At 41.7% G+C, this 14,967-nt stretch overlaps 1 long non-coding RNA gene across 2 annotated transcripts in view; it reads left to right on the forward strand.

The window, feature by feature from the left end:
• The window catches only part of LOC134159893 (uncharacterized), a 48,405-nt gene that overhangs the window by 20,475 nt on the left and 12,963 nt on the right, over positions 1 to 14,967 (forward strand). For both annotated transcript variants that reach the window (XR_009963348.1, XR_009963350.1), the window contains 2 exons: positions 11,643 to 11,731; positions 12,983 to 13,084. This is a non-coding gene — a long non-coding RNA (uncharacterized LOC134159893). The remainder of the gene's footprint in view (positions 1 to 11,642; positions 11,732 to 12,982; positions 13,085 to 14,967) is intronic.

Genomic DNA, 14,967 nt, shown 5'->3' on the forward strand with positions numbered 1-14,967 from the left:
TTGCTGCAATGCATATTATAAATACCTGGAAGATGATGTAGCATTTTTAAGGACTACAGTATTTTATTTCCTTGCCAGCGTTTTTTTTCCCCCCATGATTTTCTTTCCCTTTGTCTATTCAGTGATTGCTTTCTCTGAGTGAGAGCAGAATCTTACTTTCTTTATGAAGCACACAATGAAAATGTGAAAACTCTAGGTACAGCCTCAATATTATTGAGAAACAATAAAAATATGTGCTAGTATCTAGCAATCACTGCCTGTGAGAGAGAGAGAGGCAGGAAATAAAAGAATCATGTTGCATGCCCTTACTGAACAAATATTAGCTCTTCAGGGTACTGTATTATCACAGAGCACTTAAGAAATCCAAATTATAATAACAGTCTGAACCAAACTCAGTTCCTTCCCTGTCACACAGGCTCAGCTGCTAATGTTATTTTAATCAAAGATTTGATCAACAATATTAGGCAGATAGTTAGCAGTGAAAATTAACACATAGGCTTCTCACTAGGGAGGAGAGTATTATTTTTAAATCTGCATTTAGTTTCCCACTACCCAGAGTGATTTCTTTGGAGATAAGCACAGCAGCCAACATGTAGTGTGCTGTATCTCAGAGGCAGTAGAAATAGTCCCAGTACCCATAAACTTCCTCAGAGTAGAGGTTTGAGGTTGTTGAAGGAAACAGTTCATAGGAGTTTTAATGTAAGGAGACAAAGGAGCATTCTACTTCACAGCTTCAGGTCTTGCATGAACACTGCTGGATGAAGGCTGTTTCTGCTGTAGCTGGATTCATAGGGTAAATCATAGTATTAGTCTTTTAATTAAAACTAGGTAATGCAAAATTAGAACAGCCACTTTGGGGGTAGGAAACATTTGCTCCATTGGCCCTATTTTCCTCTCACAGCAGGGTAACTCAAATGAATACTCCTGTTTCCTGGGTGCATCAGGGAGACAAGAAATCCAGGCAGGCCGAGGGTCTGCTGCGCAGAAGCTTAGTGCAGGTACTTGAGACAGCCCTTTTTTCTTTCCTGCTTGTTGTTGCTCGTTCCCCAGCTGACTCAGGCAGACAGTGTAGCCAAACTGTGAAGAGCAGCTGCCTTTTGGAACAAGCTTCCATCACCCTGTGCCACTGCCTTGGCCAAGCGAGCAAGCTCTGAAGTGGGATATGGGATTTCAGTTCCTTGGAATAGCCAGGGGAGAAGCCTTAAATCAGCGCAGTGCATTCACATCCAAGTAGGTAGTGTGGTCCAGAATCCACATAACAGAGCTGAAACATGATGGCACAAGACATTCAACTGATGTCAAATTTAAATCCCTATTAAAAAGAAGTGTTCTCCTGTCTGTACCAGGCCATCCATTCTGGTAATCTCATTCCATATTTCTTTTCTTTTTGAAAGAAGACGTAGATTAATGGCAGAATGAATCCCAGTAGAAGGAACGGGCTCCTTATAAGGAAGGCCTGGGGGAGAGATGGTGGAAATCATAACACAGGATGACTTTGTTGGCAGAGAAGGTTGTATTTGTTCCATTTATATTTGAAAATCCTTCACCTAGGTCAGCGCAGTTCAGCCAAATTAACTCCATCTGGATAGATGGAGGTGAGGATTACTTGTCAGAAAAGACCTAGAATGGCATATTGTAAATTAGTGCCACGATTTAAAAGCTATTAGTGACTGTGGCAGAACTGTACAGACGGGGGGGGTGGACGGGAGAGGTACAGCAAGGGCTCCTTGCAGTGGAGCACACCAGCAGTGGGATGAAAAGGTCTGAACATTGTGTTTGTTCAGCCCTTTCTCCAAGTTAGTCCGCCCTGACTTGTTGCCTGTTAGAGAAATATGGCCATGGTTCTTGATGGTCTTGAATTAATACACAATCTCACTAGGCAAGTGAATGTTTGCTATTTGCACCGCTGTCAACACATGACGTTTAGTGAGATTCCTGTGATGATTTCTAAAGCCTCAGGCTCTGGAGTCACATGAACACAGGCTCATCCCTAGCTTCTTGTGAAAAGAAAAAAAAACAACCCAGCCATAAACAAAAGCTTTGATCTTCTCAAGTGTAGAAGAAGAGGACAAAAGTACGGTGCCAATTTGCCTGTTAAAAACAATGCATGGAAATGAAAAGCAATGTATTTATAACAACCCCACAATCAAAAAACTCATCTTGTGCTGTAGAGAAGAGGTTGATGGGGTCATCTGAGTGGTTCAAAGCACCATAAAGCCACATGTGCTGTAGGGAGGCTTGTGGTATCTGAATAGCTACTGGTTCACTTGCTGGTATTTAAGCTCTGGTAAATGTGTAGGACTGCAGATGTCCACACAGCTTGGCAGATCTCACAAAACGGCGTTCCTTGGCCATTCATTGGCAAAGCCTGGGCTTGTTCAAGGCAACCTAACAACATCAGGTAGCCCTTCCTGCTTCCTATTACCCCACTGTTAGAGCAGTTACCTTGGAGGCGAGAGATCCCCCTCCGATGTCTGTGCTCCCATCTCTGTTGTGTCCTATAACTGCTCTCATGGGCAGGTAACCACATGAGCCAAAGAGTGGTAACAGCCACTCTTGTGCACAAGGCTGTGTTGTCAAAGATCGTGGAGATGCAAGGTTTTTGTCCCATGGAGAGAGTCACTATCACCATAATCCAGACTGGAAGAAGGGCACATACTTCAGTCCGTCTTCAGATCTTGGGAGCAAACTCAAAAATCCATTTTTAAGTAAAGACTTCTTTATCTCATGGATTCCTACTGGCCTTGAGAAACGATCAAGAGTCATTGTGAATGGATCCCATCTTCCTAAGGTACTTGGCAGCGTAGGATTAAAGGCAATCCTAAATCAATATATATTTAAGGTTTCTAAAGGAAAAGGAGCTCAAACTGTGGTTAATAAGTCCTCATAGTGTGTACAGGGAGGATAAGGACATGATCATAGAATCACAGAATGGTTTGGGTTGGAAAGGACCTTAAAGCTCATCCAGTTCCAACCCCCTGCCATGGGCAGGGACACCTTCCACCAGACCAGGTTGCTCCAAGCCCAGTCCAACCTGGCCTTGAACACTGCCAGGGATGGGGCAGCCACAGCTTCTCTGGGCACCCTGTGCCAGTGCCTCAGCACCCTCACAAGGAAGAATTTCTTCCTAATGCCTATTCTGAATTTGCCACCTGTCAGCTTGATATGGACAGGATCATGTCCTTGGCATTTTTTGTAGAGGGTATGTAAGGTATGTAACCTAGGTTATGGGGTTTTTAATATCATTTTTTTCTCTTACCTTTTTTTTTTGGTAACCCCCAAATGGAGATGTTTCATCATTTGGGTCAGCAGGAGCCTTCTATTATCCTTATAGGAAAATGTTGTTGATTTTTCCTAGAGGAAGAAAAAACCATTTTGTATCAACCCAAACCAGATTTGATTTTTCTATTTCAGCCACTGAAGTGAAAAAAAAAAATAAAAATCAATGATTAGTACAGCCTCATCTGGAGATGTATATTTTAGGGATCACATTATGCTGAATATGTGCATTACATACGCAGAGTAAAAATCCATGCCATTATTGTGCCTGCTCAGTAGCCACTTTTCAAATTGAAATATCTCAGCCATTTTAAATGACGTTTTTATTTTTGCAAAGATGCTAAAAGCAATTAGAGAGCAATATTGACTGTTCACTTGCCAAATTCCACTGTTCCAATGAAAGCTGCTTTTGAGTTACTGTACACAAGTGCAAAAAGCATCCCAAATCATTTTACATACATTACAAGCAAAACCAAAAAGAAATCACCATTTAAAAGAAAAGAAAAAGCTGTTTATAAAAGAAATGCTTGCTCCCAAGTTGAAACCATGTGTCAGCCTAGAGCAATCTGTTAAACTTGAGTTATGAACCCCTGGAAAAAAACAGTTGTTTGCAGTGCAGATGCTGAGACTCGCAATTAAAGCAGAGGCATGGTGAGGAGAGGTCTCGTGCTGATGTTCTGCATAGGGAAAGTTCTCTAAGTGCCTTTGGTGAGAGAAGTGACAAATTTTGTGTCTCATCCGTTAGTAAAATTTGTTAGCTTTGTGTTTTAGCTGTCTCTTTCTTAGTAATTATGAAACTCTTACATATGACCATATGCAAATGACATCTGTAATTTTAAAGGCTCACAATCAACCCATCTTTCCTGAATTCAAGGCTACCTCCAGTTCACCTGAAGGGCTATTAATTTCTCCTCAGCGTGAATTTATGCAGCAGGATCATTCTTAGAGAGTTGAGTAAAGGCATAGGTAAGTCATCTCAAAACTTTCCTGAGGAGCTCAAGTGCAAGATGTTGTTAGTATCCAGAGAAAACTACCAGGATTCTATTGCAAGGATGCTTTCAACTCGAGTGGTTGGTAGGTTAGAATCACAGAAGCACAGAATAGTTTGGGTTGGAAGGGACCTTCAGAGGTCATCTAGTTGAACCCCCCTGCAGTGAGCTGGGACCTTGAACTAGATCAGGTTGCCCAGAACCACATCCAGCCTGGCCTTGAATGTCTCCAGGGACAGCACATCTACCACCTCTGTGGACAACCTGTGCAGATACCGTCATCCCTTATGTATTTGTCCTCTGCCTTCACTTTGTCCATGCAGTGTAAAGCACTGCAGCCTTTGGTATCAAATTCTTGGGGTGTATGGTTATGTTAAAATCAGTTGAGTTACGCTGTTGGGGTAAATCCTAGGCTCTACTCTGCTATCTGCCATTAATTTATCTGTGGGCTACAAGCCAACATCTGTCTCCTCTGCCTCAGGGCTTGATTCTCATTAATCCTGAAGCCTCTTTACACCTTCTTGGCAGTGAAAAACAGCCTTGCAGCAGAATTTTATTTACACCGGTTTGGTGGCCCCTTGTTTCACTCCTGACACACTTCTGCCTTTTCAACATGCTGTCCCGAGGAACTCGTGTTTTCCTCTCAGGCCTGTGTTTTTGTTACTGTGTTGTCTGCCCTCATGCATGCAAAAGAGAGATTTTATCTGCCAGAAACAAATGTGGTTTTATCATAATGGTCCAAGCAAATGTCATGATTCAGAGTGTAAGAGGATCAACAGCATGGATGAGTTGCACAATAAGTCTGTGTAAACAGAAGCAGGGATGGAGGTGGAATGGCTTCCTTTCCTTTCAAGCAAAAATATTATCCTAGAAGTAAATTGGGGTTAAATTTTCTGGATGGGGGAAGATTCCCCTGATTTCACAAGGCTGAGTAGCGTAAATACATATTTCTCTGCTCTTGTCTTTTCTCTCCCCTTCCTTAGGGGAGCTGGTTTTTTTCCTGGGACATCCCAGAGTTGATTTATCTCTGATATTTTCTGGTGTCTGCTAAAACAATTTTCTCCTCCATTTCAAAATAACAATTGAGTGCCACACCATGTGCCTTTGAGATATGAGACAGGGTAACCCTGTTAAGAATTGAACCAGAGCCATGCAGAAAAGGAAAGGGGGTTATTTGAGTGGGTGACACAAGGGCGATGCTTAGTAGCCTGCACTAAGCCATTGTTCATGGGAACACGGTCTTTATTTATAAATTATAAGTAAAGATCTGCTAACTGCCCAACTGAGGACACTTATTCATCTGCACACTTCAGCCCAAATGCAATAAATACAGATCAAATGCTCACCATCCATATAGGAACAAGGGTCTGATCCAAGGCACATTTTCATTTCGACAGGATTACCTTGGATCACATTGTGTTTCGTTACGTTATATATGGATGTGTTGTTATTGAAAGGAAAATAAGGGACAGAGCTGAAAACAATTGCAATTGCCAGTTGGAACTCTTGAGGCAACTGGAGACACTGAAAAGTAGCACCTTAGCCAGTATCTGTTAACACATTTGTTTGCACAGTTTACAGGGCCATTTATTTTACGCCATTTTATGCCATTTGCAGTCAGCTCTTGAAGTTTTGAGATAATTAAAATGGAAATATTTTTTAAAGCCTGCTGTTTGGAATTCAGAGTAATACCCAAAGCCTCTCCTGGAAATTCGAGGTGCTCTTTGGCTCTGAGAACGCAGCATTTATATTTTCCTAGGTAATCATAAAGAAACGTATTGTGAAGAACTTTGTGCCAGATTCCCCATTATGCTGCAGGAATGTACTGATTGCAAAAGGGAGAGCTCAGAAATGAAGAAGTGATGCAGGGAGTGTGTCAGGCCTGACCTTTCCACCTCTCCCTTCCAAGTACACATTTTGATTTGATCTTTTATTACCTAACCGCATACCGCTTTTACACTGCATCCCTGCCTAATTGAGAGCACCAGATGGATGATGTATATCCAAAAAAGCAGTTTGTTTTGCATGCTTGTCATTGAGTACAGCTTTAATCTATTACAAATCATTCTTCTCAGTGTAAAATAAGTTTTGGCTTTTTTTCTTTATTTTTTAATAGACTTCCCCATGGTGCCAGGATCTGAGTGCATCAAAATCATTGAAGATTTTACCTTCAGAAGTAGTCCTGGGAGTATGTTTGTCCCAGATTCGCATGCATGGATTTAGGCACTTAATTTTAAGCACAAAAATCTCCTCTGGTTTGCGTATATTGCATACAGGAAAGTTGATGCCTCTGGAGAGCAAGTCAAAGTAGGCAGTAATTATGGGTGTAAGTGGAGTCCTTGGCATATGCTGGTGGAGGCATCTGTCTCTCCCCTGTTATCCTAGCGTTGTAAGGGACATTTGGGGATAAGAATACACCAGAGTCACAAAGAAACAAAATACCTAAAGACATTTTCTCAGGGAACTAGCTAAGCTAGTAGCAAATATTACTACCCCAAGCTGTCCTTCATCACTCATGTCCTGGTGGTTATTGTACTCAGGAGCTCCATCAGCAGCAGAGAGGCAGTGTGTGCTCCCTGCTCTGCCTTGGTGCCACGCCAGCAGGTTAGCTCTAACTGCCTTTATTGTGCTCTGCCTCAAAGCTTCAAGCCACATCGAAGGCAACAGAGTGTCCTGTTGAATAGTAAAACTCTGGGACAGTACTTCACCCACAAGTTGAGCTTTGTCTTGCTGGACACACCTTTCTCTCTGTTAGGAAACCATGCTGCAGCATCCCCAGGCTGCCCATAGCAACAAGGAAGAAGCAGAGATCCTCCTGATACTATTTAATGTATTGACTCTCCCGTTTCATCTCTTTCCTTCCTGAAAATTGATGAAGCAGCATCATGCAGGCGTTAAAGAGAAAAAAGGAAAGAACTGTAGACGTGTCAATTCTCCATTCCAGGAGCATGAGTAAGGTTTCTCTAAAGATTTTGTTTTATTATGAATGACATGTGTCTTGTGTCATTTTAGAGGGCTGGGGACTAGATGCCTGTGTCTAAGCCAGTCGTTTGAATGTTTCATCTAGTCAGTGGTAGGAAACAGGCACTTCGAGGTCATGACTGATTGCACCTGGTTTAGATGCCTACCATAGCCAGAGAAGATTCACAACCTGGGAGTATTTATTCCTGCCCACTTGCTATGGAGAGCCCTGATAAGTAGCTCAGAGCCGGAATCCTGCACTTAAACATCTAAAATTGCAGTGGAGTTGTGTTCTTCCTGGCTTTTGGGTGCATCTGCCCTATTTTTGGGTCCCTGCTCAACAGAGCACCCGGGCACATGCTGCCTCCAGGCTTCGCTGCAGGGAGGTGGCATTGACCACCCATCTGAGTGTCAGGCTAAAGTAGCTCCTCAGTGTGCTTTTTAAAAGATATTTACTAGGAATAGCAAATAATACTCCAGCACCTCCAGCTGTTTGTTACACAGCAAAAAAAAAATCAGTGCACATCCATTCAGCTGAACCAGAATAACAGAAGCAGGAATAAGAAAGGGGTGCCTAAGTTAGCCTTTTAAAGGCCTGTTTAAACACATGCATATGGGTTGGTCCTCATTTCCAAAGGCAGGGGTAGCTGTAGCTGTTTCTGTTACAGTTGCTGCATTTGTCATGTATATTTGGTCTTTTTTGCATTGTTAAATTTAACCATATTATGGAAAGGTTCTTACTATAATTTTATGGGAATTTCTTGGAAAACCTCTGTACTGTCATCTGTTACTACCAGTGATGGCACATATAAACAAAGGTACATGGGGAAGAAGGGTGTTTTCTTTATGAAGAGCACCAGAAGTTTTTTAAATGAGGTAGAAAGGAAGGCTTTTCCTGCTGCCTTTAGTTAAACTGGACAATGTATTTGTTTTTTCTGGAACAAATCTTCCACATTTCACCCAGAAAGGGGGAAAAGTCTTAGCTTTAGCTCCTGCATAAATATTTGCACAATGTTAATTCTCAGGTTTGTGTGTGATCATCTTTAATTGCTTTAAATGACCATAATAAAGAAAAGAACCACTGCATTTTGTACAAGAAGAACTGCATGCAATTACGTATGGAGACTGAAGTAGTGGCTTAAATGTGCAAAGTTGGTTGAAATACGGAAGGAATGGATTTGGCTCAGCAAGTTTGAGATGAAACAGAGCTGTTTCTGGGAAGCCATTACAAGTGTCAGTCTGGAAACTGGCTATCTCTGCACCTGCTAAAGAATTGCATTAGTACCAGTTTCCATTGAGTGATCTTTTGGCTGTAAGAATAAGAACAGCACAAATTTGGGTTTCAGAAGACCCTACTAATGGCAAAGTAGGAGAGGGTGAAGCTGTGTCGACTTCAAGAAGATAAAAAGCGATAAAGCAGCTGGCAGAGGGTCCAGTCTGTGTTCACAGGGTTTGAAAGCTGGGCTTATGCAAAAGTAAGGGTCATGGACTGATGTGAAAACTAAGACTGCCTGCTTGAAGCTTCTGGCAGCTGCCCCAAGAGCCTTCATTCTCTACCTGCTTTCAGACTTTGCTGCAGCACTTGCCCAAGAGAGGTGCGTTCCTAGAGAGGGCTTGGTGAGGAGGCACCCAGAACTTCACAAACTGAGCTAGAAAAGCACAGCTGATAATGGTAAAAAAAAGCTGTTGCACATCGTGCATTTCTTCAGCAGCTGAGCTGCACAAGAGCAGGTGCATGAACCCATTAAGCAACAACCTTGCTTGCTTGGATGAGGTGTTATATGTGGTTTTTACCCTGCTCGCTTCTTACTCTCCTCTCTTAAGGCTAGGTTTTAAGACTGTTTATTTGCATGGAGTAGGTGGGTATGAGTGTTTTCTAGACTGTGACTCTTTACTTTTACAGAGAATCATTCTAATTCAGCCCTTCATCTGAAGGGGACTCTGAATTTTAGAGACGTCCCTCCCCTAACAGCAAGACAACTTGAAATCCTGTGTCTGAGCAGCTCCAGACTTTCTGGGGTTTGCAGACTTAAGACCTGATATCTGGCCCAGCTTCTTAATGACAATGGAAAATTGCATTTTGAGCCTCAGCCTTCCTGAAGAACAGCCTGTGCCAAACCCGATGAGCTTGAGATAAAAACAAGGATTTGCAGGACGCTGTGTCCCATCTCAGGCAAAGGTCAGCCGGAGTTTTGAGCCGAGTGGGACTGGCCCCTCTAGCTGGAAACCTCTTTATTTGCCTCTGAGCTCCATGGCCACTGGGGTTTAAGACCTACGCAGGTGTGCGGTGGGGAGCGAGCCATTTGTTTTGCTCAGAAGAGGATATCTGTGATGAGGGAAATTACAGATTTTATGTGCTTGCGTTTTTTTTTGTTTCCTCCTTAAGCGAAAAGGGAACCTTTAGAATGCCAAAATCTTGTCTTAATATTTCACGGAAGTAAGTATTTTATAAACGCGTGTTGCAAATGGCACTATAAATTCTCCACTATGGAAAATTGCTATCTGGTTTGAAACTAGGCAGGATAAATAGAACTATAAAAGGTTACCTGGAGTAAACAGATAGGGTTTCCAAAATATACCACATGAGATAGATTGGAGCTCATAATAATCTGTTTTCCATGCTTAACATACGCTGAGCATCAGCTGAACTCTGTAACTGAGCTGCCATCTGTATCAATCCCGTTCCTAGATGTCACGGCCCTGTTAATGAAATCTGGAAGTGAAATTGTAAATGGATTCAGTGAATGGTAGATGTCAGCTATTGCGTGATGGGCAATCATCAATCACGCACTGTCAGTTATTTCTGTCTCAGTGAGTAAGCCTTTATTTAAAGCATAAAGTAAGAATGTTGCCAGACCACAGGAACAAGCCCTGAGCTGTTTGCAGGTGCTGCTATTCACAGCTGCCAATTAAACCCCTGACATTTCCATAATGGCCAAGAGGCAAAGCATATGCACTTGATATAACCATTTTTGTAAAAATTAATCTCAGTTTATCAATACTTCACTTTATTTTATTTTTTTTTCCAGGGTGATGTACAACATCCTACTTGGCCTATTGTTTGTTTGCTGTAGAAAGGGTGAAATACAAGTTGGAGAGCAGCCAGGGCGTTTATTTCCCCAGGACATACAGTAGATTCCAGTGGCTTGTTTCAACCCTTAATTGGGGAGGGAAAGCACAGTAGTGAGGAATCCCACCTTTGGAAAATGGTGTGTTTGTGCCCCTTGCCCCCAGCCATGTGCACGTGCTCAGCTCCGAATCTTCACATCCCATGTTGGCCCTTAGCTCAGTAAAAATGTGATGCTTGTTCTGGCAAATGCTGTTCCCGAAGTTACCCAGCCCGTTGTGGTTCTTTGCTGCTGTACCAACATTTTGCCCTGTCTGGATTTTTACACAGCTCTCTGGGTGTGTTGCTTCTGGCTGGTCCTTTTCATTACCCCTCCGCTCTCTGAAAGAAGAATAATCCAAACCACCAAAACCTAAAGAAGCGAGCACTTTTTAATATGCACATTATTTTCTTTTGGACAGGAGACAAAAAATAATTGTCAACTCAACTTATTAAAGGCATTCATCAGTACCACAAAATTTATATCTGTATTTCATAAAGCTGCCAGTGATGGGCTCACTTTTATTTTATTATTTTCTGTCAGAGAAAATATTTTCATGGAATAAATAAATAAATATATATACCTACAGAAAAAATAAACTGCCCGCTATTGCCACCTGACATTTATAGTTCGGAGGACATAAAACTTTTCAGAGGTCCCTTTATTTTTTGCTCTCAGCTGTTTATAGTTCTTCAGGGGTACACTCATCTGTAAGTAAATACTGAAAAAGAAAGGGCCGCATTCACGTTTCCAAGGAGGTTTCATCACAGGCTGATCGCTCTCCCCCACTTTGCTGCAGTCTACACAAGGCAGAGTACCGAGTGGGGAACTGGATATAGCACTAGGGCATTTTAAAGTTGGTTCCTTCACTCTTCATGGTACCAAGAAAGAACACATAAATCAGCCAGCGATTTGAAGTGTTTTTCATATGTTGCATTATCTGGTTGTAAAATTATGCAGTATTGCATGAAATTGATTTCTGAAACCTATAGAATTCTGTTAACGTGATATATCTGCAGTTGGTGTTAGAGGTCATGCTGGCATGTGTGCATTAAATTGGATGTGATTTTTTGCCAGGTAGCAGTGCTGGTCTAAGTGCTAATTGTCAGATGCAGATATACTGGTGCAGCTTTTATTGGCATAGCTAATTTGACTTCACCTACCTGAAATAAGCCATACTGCCTTAAGCACTTCCCTGGCAGTGGAAGTGTAGTTACACTGAGCAGTTTCCTACCTATCAATGCATCTAAAATTGTTAAGGATAGATTGATCTTTGCTCAATTTTCTGTTTCTTTTGTCCATGTAGGTGCCTTGTGAAGTTCCATGTCTCTTCAGATTTCAGGGATAGATGTTGCTTCAGATACCCATGACCTGTTTTGAACCCAGCTGATTCAGGTAATTTTCTAACATGTTTCTTAAGTCTTTTAATGCATTTTTTTTTCATTCAAAACCATTCAAAGTGTTTGAGATCCACAAAGATGTAGTCTTTAGATATTAAAAAATAATGTTAAAATCTAAATAATGTTCAATCTCTTTAGAACTTGAAGGACCAAACTGGCTGACTTACTGAGGGTAGGTCAACTAATCCCACATATATCACCTGTTTATTTTAAACAGAAAGTGTTACAAAAGGCTGGCTTAAAAAAAGTTAAAAAGCAAAAAGGCTCAACATCAAATGATGGTAGTAGCCTATCTTTGTGGCTGTAAAGTGATTTCTTGGGTTCAGGATGACCCAGTATTCATTATCACCCAAGATGACCATCTAATTTGTGTACATTCCTGTAAGCAGAAATAACTGCTGAATTCAGTGAGGTCTTTCTGCATTGCTGTCACCTCTGACTTGGCCCCTCTGTACCGAGCAAAGGTAAAAGGTAACTAACCCCCATTATCAGTTCCTGTGCTCTTATTATAGCAATACTAACTATATTGCTCTGAGTATGTCCACATGACAATGCCCAAGCTAGCTGTAAATGAACCATTGTGGATACCGGACGCACTCAAGATGAGACAGCAGAGAACACCAAGAGGACTAATTTACCCTGCTTTTTGGCGGTGTTAGCTCCGTATGGGCTAATTTATCCTGTCGGGAAGCAGGCTCATTTATGGCTAGCTCATTTACAGCTAGTCTGAGTACCTCTTCACTCTACTGGAATTTGCAGTATAGACGTGCTTTCTGTTAAGGTGACAAATGTGTGATTGTATTATGTAAAAATATGGAGGTTGGGATTTTGAAGGCACCTAAGGGCTTCTTTTGAAAGTAAGAGGCTACCACCTCCAGCGATCGGCTTTGCAGCTTCTGTTGAAGATGACTTTCCCCATGAATCGGCATGTGGCATCACATGCCCACCAAACAGCCTCTTGAGTTTATGGCACAATATTTTAGTTTAACTCACCAAAGAGGATGTGCTTGTAGTAAGACAGTAAATGATGAACTGAATCAGAGCAGGTGTTATCTGTTGATATGGCAGAAGCAGGCAGACAGCTTGGGTGACAATGTTCCATATTGCTCATTTTACAGAGCCTAAGGAGAACTGAGTTCCAGGTCTTATGGAAATGTGTTTCTGCTTTAGAATGCAGTAGGGGTTGGATACCTCATTCTCCTCAAATCCTTTCAAAAGAAGTCATCAGCGTTATTTGTCTTTTTAGGGTCGTGCAGATCCAAATGCCACTATCTGCTCAGCTACTCTGAAGTCTGATCCAGCTAAAGAAACTAAAACAAACCAGCATGACACCAGTGAGATTTCTCAGGTGCTTAAAGCTAAACACATTTTCAAATTAAGATTTATTTGTTCAAGCTTTACCTGCATTTACTTCAGGGTAGTTAATACACGTTAACACTTCTGGTGCAAAGGGAGACAAGCATGCAGAGAAGGGTTTGACATTCAAGAAAGCAGACGAGTACCAGCAGCCATTCTTGTACCGCTGCAGTCACGTACGATGAGCTCCAGGCTTGTCTCTTGCTTCCCTGTTTCTGGGGCTGCCCAGCTATGATCTAGTATGCTGACCTTACTAGCCAAGTAATGACTTTCATGCTGCTGAATCCCATCAGGAACTTCATGTCTCTTGTGGTCGTCTTCATCCATGGCTAACTTGTATTATCATTGGCACGCTTAAAATTGTGATGTTATGTTTCAGATGTTTTCAAAGCTGAAATACACAAGCTCTTTTATTTCTCTTCTGCCTAGTAGGATTATTTCAGCTCCACACATGCAAAACCTCATATTATGCAAGAAATTAATCATATCAGGGTAAAGTAGCTACTGAAAAATTGCCAAGCACCATAAACATTGGTCAAAATGCAGGCCAACCATTTGCACAGCAAGTAATTGAAGCTAGAGGTTCATTGGAGCGACACGTAACTTTTCATGATGAATTAGAAAGCTTTTCAAATATAAAATGATATCTGAGAAGACTGCACTACCTAAAAGGTTTCAGTAAACACTCAAAAAAAAAGTGTTAAAATATGCTGGAGAGATCAATCATGCTTTATGGTTACTTGCTCCATGTAGTTTCACACACATTCTCTGATAAACAATGTCCCACACTCTCTGCCCAGACCCATTATTTTCTTCAGCACCAAAGCGTCAAGGGCCAGATCCTCATTTGGGTTAAGTCAGCAGAGCTCTGCTGAGGTTGACTGCTTGCCATTGATTTATGCCAGCTGAAGATCTGGCCTGAAGAGTGACAAAAATATAATTTTATGTTTTATTTATGGGTGTAAAACAATAGTCCTAAAGGGAGCAGATGTTCCGTGTCGAGGGAGGAGGTTTATGAAATGCAATTCCAGACACAAAAGCTAATCTCTGTGGTCAGGGAAGGCATGAGGCCTGTTTTACATGATGAACTTTAATTGAAATCTTGCTCTTTTGTGTTCATTTATTTCTTCTGTTTGGGAGCCAACAAGCATCGTTTAAATGACTTCCCATCCGCCAGGCACCTTAAAAAAGCAATAGGTAGTTGTCTGAGACACCTAGAGAAGGATGGACAATCTTCATTTGTCTTCCCAGTACCTGCTGAAATGGTATTAATTTGGTATCACATATTTTCAATTAAGTGGTCACTTCACTGAAGAAATTTCCATCTGTTTCAGATGGAGCTGTGGGGAGAAAGATCATTCAGTTTTATGGAGGGTTTTGCAATTGTAAAATGGTTGAGTTTTTCTAATTTGAATGAAAACCAAAGCGTTTTGAAATTCTCTCAAAAAGAGAAGGGAGTGTCTGTCTCTAAGTCTCAGGCCCCAGACCACTTATTGTCCCCAGTGCCGAAACTATTCCCTTTGTGGACCATCTTCCTTCTGTAGGTCCTAGAGCAGGACGCCCTTGGCTTCTCTAAAGCGGCTGCCAAAAATTGAAGCTAGGGAGCTGAAAGAAAATCAGTTGTAACAGCCTGCTTGCAGGAATGTCATGGGTTTGAGGCACTCTTCATCATGTTTTCTTTCAACAAGCTGGTATTTTTGACTCCTGTGCCACTGCATCCACCCTAAAAAGGAGAGAACATTCAGTGATATGCCTTCTCCTTGGCTTTATATGGCACAGAAATGTACCATAGCGAGTTCTGAGTTCTTCAGAGGAGCAAAGCAATAGTCAGCTGAGCTGTGCTGATTCATATCAGATGAATTTTGGACCAAAAAG

Source organism: Pezoporus occidentalis, unplaced genomic scaffold, assembly GCF_034315485.1.
Source record: "Pezoporus occidentalis ecotype Australia unplaced genomic scaffold, CSIRO_AGI_Poc_V1 ctg10, whole genome shotgun sequence".
NCBI lineage: Eukaryota > Metazoa > Chordata > Aves > Psittaciformes > Psittacidae > Pezoporus > Pezoporus occidentalis.